The sequence below is a fragment of the Chlorocebus sabaeus genome, chromosome 1 (genome assembly GCF_047675955.1).
Source record: "Chlorocebus sabaeus isolate Y175 chromosome 1, mChlSab1.0.hap1, whole genome shotgun sequence".
Taxonomy (NCBI): Eukaryota; Metazoa; Chordata; class Mammalia; order Primates; family Cercopithecidae; genus Chlorocebus; species Chlorocebus sabaeus.
In genome coordinates this window covers 117,243,652-117,260,322 of record NC_132904.1, presented here as the reverse complement: position 1 = coordinate 117,260,322, position 16,671 = coordinate 117,243,652, and the positions used below count along the sequence as shown (strand labels likewise).

The window sequence follows — 16,671 nt, the reverse complement described above, 5'->3', positions numbered from 1 at the left end:
AATTTGTGTATGTAGAATATAAAATATTAATTTTGAAGAAACTGGGGAGGAAGAAAAGAGAAATAAAATAGATGGCTAAACAGAAATACATAATTTTGTAAAACAGCAACAGCGCAGAAAAAGCAAGCAGAAACAAAACATATCCAAGCCTGAGAACCAAACCGCAGTGAAACTAAGAGGAGAGAATGAGATGAACGTGAGCAGGCTGCCAAGGCCACAGCAGCGTTCTGCCCTTCTTTACCATGGCTTTCACAGGGCTCCACTATGGGGTGTATCAAAGGGCTGGAAGAATACCCTCAGCTTGCACAGTTCCATTTCCTTTGCTAGCCAGTTACCCATATCTTTCATCCAAATTACCAAAATTTGACCCAAATTATGCTGATTCTGGAGCCATAAGCTAAGGAGATGTGATGCCTTAAGATGGCTGGGAGATTCAGGCCTCCCTGTCACCTCTGTAGAGGTTAAAAAAGGAAAGAGGTGCTTCCTGCAGCAGGAAGCCATTTCTGCAGGTTTCAAGTTACTACAATAGTAGATACTTGGGAACTGATTTGTGCTTTTGAAAAAGAAATCACAATAATTCAAAATATGCATTAATTTAGGATGGGGCTAAATTTTCAAGAAGTTTTCATAGCTTTCACAAAAATGGAGAAAAGGAAAATACTCTCAAGTAGTTTAAAATTACTTTCAGTTATTTGACAAGGACCCATTTGTATTCAACGAATCAATCATATCTATTTATCAGAGAAGTGCAGAAACTACACTCTAAAAGCTACCTGCCAATATTTTGCTACCACTATTTGGAAACAAAACTTCAGGTAAACAATTTGTCAAAGGCTCCACAATTTCACCTTCAGGTTCCTTGGGTCAGATGACATTTCATTCTAGTGATTTGCTATCCACTTGGGTAATTGTTTTCTTCACAAGACAACCTAAGAATGAGAATTTCCTTACCAATTGTTTAGTAAAAATGCAGACAACTAATATACTTCGTTTTCTCTGCCATCTCTTTTCATTTTTATATCTTAACAAATTCTCCCAATTAGGTTTATTTCCCCATTCATTTATTTTTTAAATGTGTGCCTTCATAGAGCTTAGTTTCATTTAGTTCAGTTCAACAAGCATGTACCAGATGCTAAATCTACACCACACACTATGCTAAGCACTAAAGAAAGTGAGAAGGAATAAAATCCAAACTCTGCCCTCAGGGCATCCACACTCTAGAAGGAGACACATAACACATATCTAAAATAAGCCAGACAAGAAACAGTGAATTAAACATAAGAAGTGATTAACTTTCAGAAGTGTGATCAAGGAAGTAGGTGAATCCTGAGCCATTTTGAAAGATAAAGGTTAGCTGACAAGGTGAGGAATGGCATTCTAGGCACAGGAAACAATAGCACATGAACAACCACAAGAGACCAGAAACAAGGGTTATCAGCTGTACTGCTGAAACATAAAATATGTGTGCTGACAGGCAGGGAAAGGAGATTCAACTGTGGAGGTGACAGTGGTCAGTAAGGTCATGACTGACCTTTCTTGGGCTAGACTTTATCCTGCAAAGATAAAACAAAGAAAAATTCTGAGAGATTACCATGACTACAGTGCAAGGATAAGGGTTATTGATCTTTATGAAGAAAACAGAGGTCAAAAATGAGAATTTAAAAATCAGTAAAGGACTGGGCAACTAAGAGTTTGTTTACCTTAGGAGAAGCATTTCCAGTACAGTTAAGGGAAGAGAATCCATAGAATAGGGAGTTCAGTAAATAAGCCGAGAAAAGAGTAGCAATCATACCTTTGAGAGGCTTAAATGAAAGTGGACGAGGTGAGACAGCTGGTGGAAAAAAACAAGCGTTAAGAAAGAGTTTAAAAAAAAAAAAAAAAAAAAGACAAAAGAGAAATGTATTGCCTCTGAATTTGCAGGGGGTGGGGGGAGGTCAGCAAAAACTAAGAAAACGAAGCCACAGGAGGAAAATCTCCTAGCTGTCTTCAAAGAACCTCTCAGGATTGCTACCTTTCTCAATTGTTGCAAGTTTTGTTTTTGCTTTTTGTTTTTTAAACCCATTAAATTTTCACTTTGTGAACTCTTCTTCTAACCTCATCTCCAAAAAGCTTTCTTCTTTTGAACAATTATCCACTGTATCCAAACTCTGCCAGATTCTTAGACAATTTAGGTAGCTGGAATTTTTGTTTTGTTTTCTAAAGCAGTCTTTCTGATCTGCAGCACAAGAGTATCCCCAAAAAGACTAATTTATTCTGGAAAAGCATATGTATATATATTTTTCCCTCCAGGAAAGATGAAATAAATCAATGAATAAAGGTCTACTAACGAGCTTTATTCTAAATATTTGCTTTTAAAAACTACAACGTTTGGTGGGCACGGTGGCTCACGCCTGTAATCCCAGAACTTTGGGAGGCTGAGGCAGGCGGATCACCTGAGGTCAGGAGTTCGAGACCAGCCTGGCCAACACGGCGAAACGGTTTCCATCTCTACTAAATATACAAAAATTAGCCAGGCATGGTGGCACGTGCCTGTAGTCCCAGTTACTTGGGAGGCTGAGGCAGGAGAATCGCTTGAACCCAGGAGGCAGAGGTTGCAGTGAGTCGAGATCATGCCACTGCACCCCAGCCTGGGTGACAGAGCCAGACTCCATCTCAATAATAATACTAATAATACTAATACAATGTTCATTCTGAATTTTTTACAATTTCCAATTGAAAATAAGTAAATAACAACAATGGCAAAACCAGTAACCCCACCATGTAGTTTCCCTTTTTATTAGCTAAGCTAATAATGTAAATAAGTATTATCAAAAGCTTTTCATATCTGAAGCATAGAGCCACATCCACACCAGGAGACTTTAGATTTCACAAGCACATGAAGCCGGAGGATGTGCCTCATGGTGTGTATCCTTCCAGACCATTTTTTCCATGCTATGTAAATATATATTTTTTACACAAAGATTGAATATACAGTTTTATAATCTGCCTTTTTGCAAAACAGTCCATGAAAAATTTTCCATGTCAGTAAGTACATATCTACCTAATCATTTTTAAGGTTTATAAAGTATTCCATTAGTAAGTTTTTGGAGCTGAAGTCATGAATGACAGCTATCTCTCCCATATAAACACTTCCGGGACATTGACCAAGTCAGCGTAATTAGGCTGGATGGTCTCATTCTGTATGGCACTTCCAATTTCATTTATCCCGAAGTATCTATACCTGTGATTCTATCTCAGTTATTGTAATACAGCGAAGTGGATGCTCTCTTTGGATGAAACAGAAAATAAACTAATTATAATAAACTTTTAGCACTATTTTGTAGAATTATAGTTAGCCAATTCACTAACTTAACTCTTAGCATTCTAAAAGCAAAATGAGTGTAGCTGATAAATCCCTTATCATAACACAACATGCCACCACGATTTCACACCCTACTAAGAACCACCCTGTGTCTCAAAGTCTCTTACTCAACTATATGCTACACTATATGCAAGTATAGTAATGTGGCACATCAACCTTTCTTGGTAGGAGGTTTTTTAAAAATCCAGCACTGCCAGATGAAATGCGAATTTGGACTCCTGATCATTCCTTTAATTATGCTATCAGTCAGCCACTACCACCCTCTTCTTGTATCACAGTACTATGCTTCTCCTTAAAAGCACTACAAACATTAAAATACCTATCAAAAATCCTTTATTTCATTGTATTAGTGACAAAGATATCTAAAACTGTGACTATGTTATCAGTGAGAAGTACAGCCTCAGAGCTGTCTATATTTTCTACTAAAGAACTATACTGCGTTTAAGGCACTTCAGATGTTGAACAAAGACACAAACTTTTTTCATCAATAACTGCACATTAGCAACTATGACTGACTCTCATGCTTGTAGTCCACCCAAATACATAAACACAGCCCTTGAAATTTCTAATCCAAATACGCTAGCCCCAGAATGTCATAATTTTGATGAGAAATATGAGGGGAAAAAATCAAGACAATACTACTATTTAGACTGAAGTACCTGTTTGTGTGATATTTCTAAACACTTCTTTCTTCATTTCCATAGCCTCTCCTCACCCAAAAATGTTGGTTTAAACCAACTGTCTATATCCCTATTAAATTAGACATTCTGAAATATAAGACAAAAACACTTTGCATATACTTTCAGCAACAAAAACAACCAAAAAGGTTTAACATTCACTGACTTTTACTCCAAGGGCTTCCAAGGAGACTTCAACCCTGCCCATCCCTCCACCCTCACCCTGCCCCACCACACACATCCCCAACTCCTTTACAAACAAATTTACATCTACTCCTACCTTTCTATTTGGCCCAGATTCGATTTGGTAAAATCCCAAGGCTTTAAAGTTACATTTATTCAAAGCAGGATCAGATACATTTACTCTTGAACTGATGTCCCCCAACCAAATGTCCCTGCACTGAGATTAACAATCATTTTAAAGCCTAGTAATTTTCCATAAGCACTCTCTGAAACAGAAAAACTAACTTATCTCTATTTACAGGATACGAAACTGGAGGAACTTGCTTGGTTTTCTGTGGCCTTACCAGCATGCTAAGTCATACTTTCTGTAGCTCTAATCTGTCAAGCCATTCCATCTTTACCAAAAAAGGAGTATTTCATGTCAACAGTACACAACATCACACAGAAGACATGGAAACATAACTTACAAAAATGTATGAAATCCATTACAGCCAAAATTCCTCTTGTAACCACATCAAAGTAACTGAGCCAAAAAATTAAGCAACAGTACTGACTGGTCTAATCATCAAAGGGGAAAAAATTATTCCCAACTTTTCCATCCTTCCAAAAAGCAAGATTCTTTTTCTTGAATACATTAGGTTTCATCAGAAGAAAATTGTATATGCATGTTTTCTTTCCGCTGTGAACACACAAGTTTAAGGTCATTACTTAGCTGTTTACAGAACAGATTACCCCCATTATCTGTGCTCTTCAGCAGCTACAGAAGCCATCATGTTAAGGAAAAGCCTCATTAGGAACAGACCACCAGTTCATCACTCTACAGCTTTTCAGAGCAGTTTACAAACCACCCTGACTAATAACCAGGGATTGCTAGAATGTTGAAACATCAATCACGCATAAAGGTTGCAAAAGTTTGCAGGTCATTAAAAAAAAAAAAAAAAAATCCACATTTTTTTTTCACTAGCCCCTCCTACATTTAGTGCTATGGCAATATTGACCAGTGGTAATAAGTGCTAGTTCTAAAACTAAACTCCCTGGGGATGTAAATCCTGACTGATTCCACTACTCTGTGCAACTGTGGGCAAGTTACTTAAGTTCTCTAAGTCTACCCTTCTTCATTCACAGGAAGGGATAGTAGCCCGCAACTCCTAGCTCATAGGGTTACCAAAGAATGAATGGAGATAATATTGGTAAAGGGTGGTTAGCAAAGTGCCTGGCACATAGAAAGCACTTAACAAATATTAGCTAACTGTTACTTCTCCTGCTACCACTATTACTACTACCATCACCATTCAGTGAACATGGTAGCATGAACAGAATGTAGAGCTGGAGGACTAACTTGCAATTTTTGTTAAATAGATTTAATCTAATTTTTAGGTCCAAGGACTATGCTAAATTAATGCCAATTAATGAGTTGGCACAGTAAAAATGTCTGACATTTATGCTATTCCTCCTTAATTGGAAGAGCTTGCCCTTACCTCTCCACCTATCTGAATTTTATGCATCCTTCAACACACTACTCAAAATATACTTTAGAGATGAAGCATTTTCAGATACCTCTCCCGATAGTGATGTTTCCTTTGAGCTAAGCTCATGTTACTATTGCCTACAAATACTCAGTGGGCGATTAATCACATACTGGCATGTCATCTTTTCATTTTAAATAATATACCCTTATTTTTCATGTGTAGCAATGTAACTTTCATGTGTTTGTCTTGTGTCTTCAAACTGTACAGCTCTTGAGAGTAATAACCATATCCTAATGGTTCTTTGCATCTATCATATACTGGAACCTTGCATATAACTGACACCCCATAAATGTGCTAATCAGTAGGTTTTCTAATCACTTCTGATTGTGCATACCAAATATATTTTATGTAATATGAAAAGTAGGTTTATTAATAAACTCTGAAATCAAAGTACTTTAGAAACAAAAATTCTTCATAGCTACAGCTAGAATACATAATTTTATCTACCCCACAGAGATTCCAAAAGAGGTGCCATCATGTCACAGTCAGAAATATTTGCCACTGCAAGCTAAATTATTCAGCAAAAACCACAACCACAAAAGATTTAATACTGAATGTATGATTTTTGTACCCATACTATACTTTACAACTCATATGCAAGAGTTAATAATTTATGCCATACTTCAGAACAATAGGTGCTGCTCAGTAACTCAAGATGAATATATGTGCACTGCTGGTAGGAATGTAAATGGTACAACTGGTGTGGAAAATACGATTGTTCCTCAAAAACTTAAGCATAGAATTACTATATGACCCAGCAATTCCCCTTCTGGGAATCTACCCAAGAATCAAAAGCAAGAGTCAAAACCTATTTGTACACCAATGTTCATAGCAGTATTATTTACAATAGTCAAAAGGTAGATAAATGGATAAACAGAATGTGGCAGATACATACAATGGAATACTATCAGCTTTAAAAAAAAATTGACACATGCTACAACATATATGAACTTGAAGACATGATGCTAAATGAAATAAGCTAGACACAAAGGAACAAATGGTGTATGATTCCACTTACATGGGGTAACTTGAGTGGTAAGTTCACTGAGACTGTAGAATGGTGACTGTCAGGAGCCAGAAGGCATGAGGAATGGGGAGTTATTAATTAATAGGTACAAAGCTTCCGTTTGGAAAAAGAAGAAATTCTGAAGCTGATGGATGGTGATGGTTGCACAACAATGTGAATGTACTTAATGCCACTAAACTATAAAATGGTTAAAATGATAAATTTTATGTTATGTACATTTTACTACAAAATAAACATTTTTGAAAAACACAGGAATATAGTGTATGCTATATAAAAAAGATGAACATAGGTGAGGTCTACCATTTCTGATTCTTACTCTCAGCACTTATCAAATTAATACAAATAATTCACTTGAGGATCTTAAATCATAAGGGATAAAACAGCCAAGTCTCAATAAATACATTTAGTGGGAGATCTGATTTACGATGTATACAATCTTCATTCATCTTTTTCTTGGAATCCTTTATCAATAGTCATAAGGAAAATTGTCACTAATGAGGGACTAATAGAGCCAATATTTAAATTTCAACCTCCAAATGGTATTTCCCTTTACAAAACTTATGCCTTAAGTTATTAATAATGCCTATGAGAAAATATCCTAATACAATTCTCATATAATAAAAGTTTAATAGTTTAGACTTGTTTTCAACATTTTAAGAGTTGCAATTATTTCCTACAATTATTTGCTTCAATTTATCTATGAACTAAATAATAACATGATTATAAATAAAGGTATTCTCAGAAAAGAAGTCTCTTTATTGACATAATGGCATCTATCAGAACACTTAGTATTAGAAAGATTCATAGCATTATTATCTTAAAATAAAATGCCATAAAGATATGTGTAAATATGATGGAGAAGGGAAAGTGCTAATGCTAAGTTTCCTAAAAAACTGCCTCTCTCCCAGTATTTCATAGGTTGAGTCTCATTCTTCACAAATTCCCTATCTGCAATTTTCCCTACTTGCCAAAAGGTACTCGTTACCACAAAATCAACACTTGCAGCATTTTCGTGGTCATTTGCAGATAAACACAAAGTAACAAAAAATTTGAGTTGTTCAGCGGGTATGCTCCCTGCTGAGGTAGAACAAGGTGGCACTATGCCTTCTTGTTTCAGCTTTCATAATACAAACAAGTGTCCTTTCCATGATCTATCCAGTGCCATGCTTTTCATATTTTTGTGCTTTTGGCTGGTGACTTCACTATTTAAGTGGTCCCCAAGGGTAGTGTTGAAATGCCATCTAGTGTTTCGAAAGCACAAAGAAGCTGCAATATGCCTTATGGAGAAAATACACAATTACATCACTTTATTCAGGCATGAATGTAGGGCTGTTTGCAGTGAATTCAATGTTAACGAATCAATGATACATATTAAATATACTTACACAGAAACTAATATAAAACAAAATTATCTATTGATTACTTGACAAAATGTTATGATCAGAGGCTCGCAGGAACCTAACCCTATATTTCCCCTAGGAGTAACAATTTCCATATTCACTAACTCACTGTTCATGGCAACTTTATAAAAGTACTGTAAATAACAAGAATCAACTGTATTCTTACCCTGGGTAAGAAAAATAGACCAATGAAACAGAAAACAGAGCCCAGAAACATGTCCATGTAAATATGGCAGGGAAGTAGCATAGAGATCAGTAGAAAAACATTAAGCTACTCAGTAATTGGTGCTAGGACAGTGAATCACAATCTGGGAAAAGATGAAATTGAATCCTTACCAAAAAATTCACCTCCACACAAAATATGAAAGCAAACTTTATCTCCTTGAGAAAAAAATAAGTTATTTCTTCCAATAGGAAGAGAACTTTATGATCTTGATTTAAGGAAATATTTCATAAAGAAAACATTTTTAAAATCCATTAACAAAAAGTTGAGCAGTCAAATGAAAACTTGACCAGGCATGGTGGCTTATGTCTGTAATTCCAGGACTTTGGGAGGCCAAGGCAGGAGGATCACTTGAGCCCAGGAGTTCACGACCAGCCTGGGCAATATAGCAAGACCCCACCTCTACAAAAAAATCAGTCGGGTATGGTGGCATGTGCCCGCAGTCCCAGACACTTGGGAGGTTGAGGTGGGAGGATCACTTGGGCCCAGGAGGTGAAGGATGCAGTAAGCAGAGATCACACCATTGCACTCGAGCCTGGTGACAGAGCAAGATCCTGTCTCAAAAAAAAAAAAACTTTTGATCGTCAAAAGACATTAAACACATGAAAAGACAAGCCACGAACTGGAAAAAAGATATTTGCAGCACATGTAATATAGAGAACTCTTAAAAACAGTAAGAAGAAGACAATCTAATAGGAAAATGGACAAAAGACATAAACAAATAATGGAAAATAAAATTTAAAATGGTTAACATATGTAAAAGATGCTCACGTTCAATAATTTTCAGAGACAAAAATTAAAATCTCAATGAAATACCATTTTATGCAAATCAGCAAAACTTAAAAACTCCGACAATATCAAGTATTGAAGAAAATGCAGAAGAATAGAAACTGGCAATGTAGCCAGTGGGAGTATCAATCAGTACAAACACCTTGGAAAACAATTTATTACTGTCTAGTAAAGTTGAAGACGCACATACTCTATGATCTAGCGATTTCACTTCTCCGTATAAACTCTACAGGAACTTGCACAGCAACTTGTAATGTGTACCAGGAAACAAGTAAAAGAATGTCCATAACAGCATTGCTTAAAACTGCAAAAACCCTGGGGGAATTGCAGGTGCGGGCGGGGGGCAGAGGGAGTGCAGTGTGGAGACGCCCTTACATCTAAGAAAGGCAATTGGATAAATTACAATATATTCATAAAATAAAATGGCACACAGCAATGGAAATTAACATTTGGTAATTCATTATGCCTACTTCCTCATCAACACAAATGGCTTTTAAAAAACAATGTTGATTTGTTCACACAGGGCAGGAAAGAAAAAACAATGCTGAATGGTTAAAAAAAAATCACAAGAATATATACAGTATAATTCCATTTATACAAAATTTTAAAACATGGAAATTAGCCATCTTATCACTTCAGGTCACATACATATGTGGCAAAAACTGTAAAGAAACGACAGAGAAAAAACACAAAATTCAGAATAGTGGTATCCTTTGTGGATAGTATGATCAGGAAGGCAAAAACGGAACTCTGAATTCCCTTTCCAAATTCGCTCACCCTCCACTCTTTCCCATCTTGGAAGTTATATTTGACTTTTCTCTTCTCATAACCCCATGTAACTAACCAGCAAGACCTATCAATACCACATCCAAAATATCCCAATTTTGCCCAATTTTGTCCATCTCTATCACTTTATTCTTGTTGAAACCATCATCAACTGCTCACCAGGACCTCTGCATTAGCCTCCGCCCTGGTCACTCTTGACTCTTGTGCAATTCATTCTCCACAAAGCAGCCAAGTGATCTTTTCAAAATTTAAGTCAAATCATGTCCTTTACACTCTGCAATGACTCCTCTTCACATGCAGAATAGAATCCAATCTCTTCATCATAGTCGCCAAGGATTCATTTAATCTGATCACTGCTGATGTCTCTAATCTCATTTTCTGCCACTCCTTTCCCAGCCCACTATTCGGCCTCCGTGGCTTTCTATTTCTCAGACTTGCCAAGCTGATGTCCCCCATGGCCTCTGCATTTGCAGCACTGCGCTTTTCCTGTCTCTTGGCAGAGATGCTTCATCTCAGTGTTTAAGTCTCAAATTTAAACACAAATGTCACCCTCTCCAAGAGGCTGCTTCTGACCACCCCATCAAAAACAGCATTACTGCCACCATCACTCATGGTCACTTCACCCTCTGTCATTCTTTATAGCACGTATCATAATCATAATCCGTGAGTTTAGTGTTTGTTCTCCAGCAGAAAACAGGTCCCACACAAGCAGGGATTTGTCAGTCCAGTTCAGTTTTGTACAGAGCAGTGCCTGGCATATGATAAAAAATATTCATTGGATAAATGGAAAGTGAATTTTATTATCAATAGACATGAAGCAACACCTTCTGACAGTGAAAGGAAAATGAAGCTCACCAATGGCAGAATGAGAAGAAAGAAAAATTTTGAAAATCACTGAAAACGCATTATTCCAAGAACAGTTTTAAATAACTTTTCACAATAGTACTTGTTATGGTTCACATTCCTAAGAATGATTAGTGATTAATCAAAGTTTCACACAGTTTTAAGATCCTAAGTTTGGGAAATGTGCTACCTGTTTACATTTCATTTTTAGAAGAGCACTGTAACTAAAAAAGCATGGTCTTCAGTTAGTTCTGAGTTCACTTATGACTCTACTGTGTAATTTGAACAAGTTACTTACCTATCTCTATGCCTGCTTCCTCACTTGTAAAATGAAGCTATTAATAACTATTTCATAGTTAGTGTGAAAATTACATGAAATAAAGTTTTTGAAGCATCTAATTAAGTACCTGGCATGAAGTAAGTGGTCAATAAACTAGTTACTATTGTGAAAGCTGAGACGTCCAGACAAATGGAGGAGCTGATAGGAGTCAAATAAACAAACATCCTCCCCTTTTGGCAGAAGTGGGAATACATGCCAGGATTAAATCGTTTTCCCTCCAAAAAGACAAATGTACACAAAGGTAATATATAAGTAAGTATGGACGAAGGACTTTGAGAACACTGAGGGAGTGACTATCTTCACTAAGGAGGTCAGTCACATGTAAAACTGAGTTTTACAAAACAGCAGCAGGAATTTACTAGATGAAAAGAAGGGGAAAGCATGTGCACAAATACAAATGAGTGAGAGATGCAAAATAAAGTGAGAAATGTAGTGTAGTTGGTGTAGAGTATATGTGGGAGGATGGCTAGAAAATAAAGAATTGGTAGGGCCACACGGTAAGGGGCTAAGGTCCACCATTCGGAAGTTTGCACTTGATTCTTCCATCAGTGGGAAGATGAAGGGGACATGCTAATTTGACACCAATTCTTCTAAAGACGGCAAAACATCTTTATGACTTTAAACACCACATAGGGCCACAATCTGTTAATGTAAAATAGAAACTATTTTAAGCTTTAGTTCTTAAAACCATATGAGCAATTTGTTTATTAACAATGACTGACCTGGAACCTCTCCTCATGATGCTTTATTAATTACTCTGGTGACCACTGTTGTGCTAGGCATCATCATGACAGCAGATAAAATCTATCGTAAGTTTACTATGTGTTGCGTACTGTGTTGTTTTATATGTATTATCTCACCCAGTTATCACAACACTTTTATAAGGGGTACTATTATCCCATTTTGCAGATCAGAAAACTGAAGCAGAGAGGTTACGGGCCCAGAGCTAGTGACAGAGCCAGGTCTCAAATCCAGGCTGACTTTAAGGCCCTAAAATTAAACCAGTTTGCTGAACTATGGTATTGCTCAGTTTATTAACATCACTTGCTGAAAAATATGAGTGCCTACTGCAATTTAAAGCATCATGTTAAGTCAGTTACTTTTAACTTTTACTGTATGGAAGAATCATCTGGGCAGATTGATAAAATGCAGATTCCTAGATTCCACCAGAGATTCTGATTCAGTAAGTCTAGGTTAGAATTCAGGGATCTGCTTTATTTTATTTATTTTTTTAAACAGTGCCTCACTCTTCTTGCCCGGGCTGGAGTGCAATGGTATAATCACAGCTCACTGAAGCCTCAATCTCTGGGGCTCAAGTGATCCTCTGGCCTCAGCCTCTCAAGCAGCTGCGACTACGGGCATGTACCACTATGCCTGGCTAATTTTTAAATTTTTCATAGAGATGGGTCTCCCTACGTCACCCAGGTTGACTTCGACTCCTGGACTCAAGCGGTCCTCCTACCTCAGCCTCCCAAAGTGCTGGGATTATACGTGTGAGCCACAATGCCTTGCCGGATCTGCATTTTTAACCATATGTTCAGTCAATTCTGAACTACTTGGTCTATGAACTATGCTCTGGTAGACCCTGTGCTAGATGTCCTAGTGATTCATGGGTATTTGAGCCTCGTGCTCACTAGGCATTTATAATCTAAAAGGGATAAAAATAAGGTGCACAAATAATACAAAGCAATATAGCAAAAATAGTACAGACAACATAAGCAACAAAGACTTCAAAGAAGAGAGGTCATCTGAAATGAAATGAGAGTGTGTAGGATTTCATAAAGAAAGGGAACATTTTATATGCAGACTTTCCGGGATAATTTTACACACAAAGGAAGGTACATGAGCAGAGGCCTTGGCAGGTAGAGGAACTGCATTTACGAGTGTAATGATGATGCCAGAAAAAAAAGTAGAGAAAGTCTGTAGAAGGCCCAAATGTCAAGCTAAACACTATGGGCTTTATGCAGTACCTGTCCCTGTACTGGAAAGCAGCTAATGGTTTTTGAGGAGGGAAATGAAATAATCATAGCAATATTCTTTGGAAGAGTACTTTCATGAAGCTATGGAAACAAAAGACAAAGCGAATATTCCGGTTATTACCATTCTAATCCCGAAGAAATAAGGCAGAAAAGGTAGCATGAAAAAGGGAGGAATGGTAAATCTTAATACTAATCACGTGTAGGAGAAAGGCAGCAATCGCAAATGATTCCTTCACCCTTTAAGCCCAAATTGTATCACTATCAGTTTCACGTTACTTCTTACACAGCTAACCAGGCCCAAAATATATAAAGAGTTCACTTATTTAAAACACAGTCCAGGACTAAGTAAATTGGCCTCCAAGTAGCCAACATACACGTCACACACTAAGAAAAGAAAAAAAAGTATTACATAACAAATATAAGTACCTGATTTTCAAAACCATAGTAGTTTGGAAGCAAAAATTAGAAGGGGAAAAGAGCCTGCTACAGGTGGACATGCTTAAGAGTCTAAGGATCAAAGAAGAAACAAAACTATTAAAAAGCACACACAATCACTCAGGGTCACTTCTCCATAACTGTTTATTGACAAGTACACATGATTCCCAGAAAAATGATATAAATAAGAATCTTCCTTAATGTTCCAGGCACCTACCACAAAAGAAAGTCTTCTTTAAACATTCATTAAAGTATTTTAAAACAAACAGTATTTCCCTGATTAAGAGGTCATTTTTAAAGGACGGCTGATACACGCCAGCATAACCCCTCTATCAGTACCTAAGAAACAATTAAAGGCAAGAAAGATTTATAACACACAAAGTTTGAAGGTGACAGAATGTTTTCATAAAGCATTTGATCAAGAGTGTGACCCCATTGAGTGTAATTTGGGTACTTCTGTCCTGATGACTGTGTCTTTGAATTCTATGTTACAAATAATATGAACTCATCCTCAACAAAAAGAAACGCTATTAAACTGGTCTTAAATACATACCCTGTGTACCTACTGAAATTAGACAACATCCTTTGACGCTCAATGTCCTGCAGCAATAGGCTGTGTAACAACTTTTCAAAAGACTTTAACATTACAACATTTAACATTACATGAAGGACTCTCACTTTGTTCACCAACAGTCATTAATGTTTATTATGAATTAATACCATTTTTCTAAGGACCCCACCTAAAATTTTTGTAAGGGGAATTAAGACGTTAACTGATTCAAAGTTATACTTAGGTTGATGATTAAGTTTAAAATATATACCAAAGTCACAGACTGTAAGGCTTGTATATATGTCTATGGCTTTGGTATATATTTTATCGTGTATTTTTCACATAATTTTCATCATGTAACAAAAAGTATATCATATTACTGGAGTAAGAAGAATTTGGGATGTTTCTAAATAGCAGAAAAGAAAACCAGTGTATCTTCACAACATTGGAACAGTAAAATAACATTTCTTTAACTATGTTGTGGCGATAAAGCAACTAAGTGGAACTAGGCCTCTCACATTTCTCAGACACAGCAAAGGATAGAGAAAACTAAAACACACAAGCATACACAAAATTTCATCAATCAAATGATCTGACAACTTTCAGATATTGAAGATCAAGATTACGGTACTTCAGAAAACACAGGTCAAATATGCTACGTGGTATAAACGTCTAAACCGAAGCAATCAATTGCACCTAGCTGCCCTCCCTCTCCCCCACCCAAAAAAAAATCCATCTTTTTAGAATCATCCCTGCTCTTCAGAAGCTTACAGAATGAGGACGCTGAAGCCAAATAAATGCGCTTTTCAGTGTTTTTCAAACTGCAAGTTGTGACCCACAAATCATCAATTTAGTAAATGTCAGCCAGCAGGTTTTTTTAATGCAAGAGGGTGGAATATAATAGAAATTAGCAGAACATATCATATGTAATAAAGGTAAATACTGCTTTGTGAAAGTTTCCCTTCATACCTAGGCATGTACTAGATCTGAATGTAAGCCATACTTAATACTGTGGGGCATGATTTTTTTTTTTTTTTTTTTTTTTTTTAAGTTTGAAAGTTACCACCCTAGAGATCTGGGTCTAACGCTGCTCAGGACCCTAAGGGTGAATGTTTTCCTCAGTCCTCGGCACCTATTCATACTCCTTGCTCAAGATAGACTACTGGAAACTAACTTAAGAGCTCCACAGCAGCATGACGTGAACAAGGGACAAGCCCCAGCTCAGCCTGTATTTGGATTTGAAAGCATTGCCCGCTTCTCTCAACAGCCCTAGGCGTTGAGCCTAGCAACCTTCAGAATAGCCTAGCAACCTTCCTTCCTCCACTGACTGTATACAGTTCAACACTTTCAACCAACTTTTCTCAACTACAACTTCTGGAATCACCGTGTTCCAAAAAAAGACAGTATTAAATCTCCTCTCTTCACCAATTCCCAAAATGTCTTCCTACTAGAAGACCTAGAACTCAACAGAGAAGCTCCACACAGATCCTTACTTCCCCCAAGATCCCAGCACCCTCCTGTCAGTCCCCATCTTATTCCAACACCCTCGTTCTCAGTCTCCCAACGTTGGCGCAAATCTTTTATCCCAAAAGCCCTTATTCAATTACCACATCCTTTTATCAGCCCTGGTAAGAGCAGGCCTAATGTCCCAAGAGCCTAGACAAGCCAGTCCTTCCCCCAGCAAACCTCCCTGGGGACATGTCCTCTTTTCTGGGATTCAGTAGTTCAGAGACAAGTTTCCTATTTCCCCAGCAGTCCCAGACACGTCTCCCTTTTCTAACAGCTAGGAGGCATCTACCCATCCCCCCACGCTGGGGCACGGTGAGACGCCTGGATTCTCCCAGGAACCCGGGCAGGCTCCCCAACACGCCCTCCTCCAACTCGGGGCCACCCCCCAGCCCAGGCCAGCCCAAGACCCTCCCAGCTCCGCCCTAGCCCAGGCCAGGCAGGCCCCATCCTCCCTCTAGCCCCAGAGCAGGTCTCCCATCCCCACAGCTGCTCGAGACAGGCCCCGTGTGGCTCTCAGCCCCTGCCCAAGTGTCCTATCCCAGCACCCTGCAGGAGCGACCCTCCGCGCCTCGGCTCCGGAGGGGAGCGCCTCGGGCCTCGAGAGCCCGGCAGAGCTGGCGGGCCTGGCTCCACTCACCCCTCAGCCCGGGAGGCGGGGAAGCTGCTGCGGCGGCTCCTCCGGCTGCGCCTCTCCTCCCCCCTCCCGGCCACCGCTGTCGCCGCCGCTCAGCCTCAGGCCTGTTCCCGGCCGGCCCCGGCCCGGCTCCGCTTCACCTAGACCCCAAATCTGGCCGCCGGAGCCCAGTGTCCTGCATTGACCCGGAAGCAGCTTTCCCGGCCCAACAACAACACGTGACCCCGCCGCACGTGTCACGTCCGCTGCGTGAATGGGAGGGGGCGCCAGAGGAGCGGGTACTCCCTAATCGAGCTGGGGTTGCCATGGCGACGGGGATGGCTGTACTGGCCTGGGCTTCACCACAAACACCTCATCTGCTCTTTCTCGTGCCCATCCATTGAGGGAACATCCCCAGGGGCACAAT

The 16,671-nt window shown here is 38.6% G+C and overlaps 1 protein-coding gene across 4 annotated transcripts in view; it reads right to left on the bottom strand.

The window, feature by feature from the left end:
- LOC103248666 (tubulin-specific chaperone cofactor E-like protein) overlaps positions 1-16,462 on the bottom strand; it is a 165,423-nt gene extending 148,961 nt beyond the window's left edge. For 2 of the 4 annotated variants that reach the window (XM_038005084.2, XM_008021228.3), the window contains exon 1: positions 16,269-16,462. The gene's annotated coding sequence lies outside the window, so the exon portion shown is untranslated. Of the gene's footprint in view, positions 1-4,318; positions 4,539-4,688; positions 4,901-16,268 lie in introns of those variants that run through there. The other 2 variants (XM_038005083.2, XM_008021229.3) reach the window with 2 other exon arrangements.
- Between the last annotated feature and the right edge of the window lie 209 nt (positions 16,463-16,671).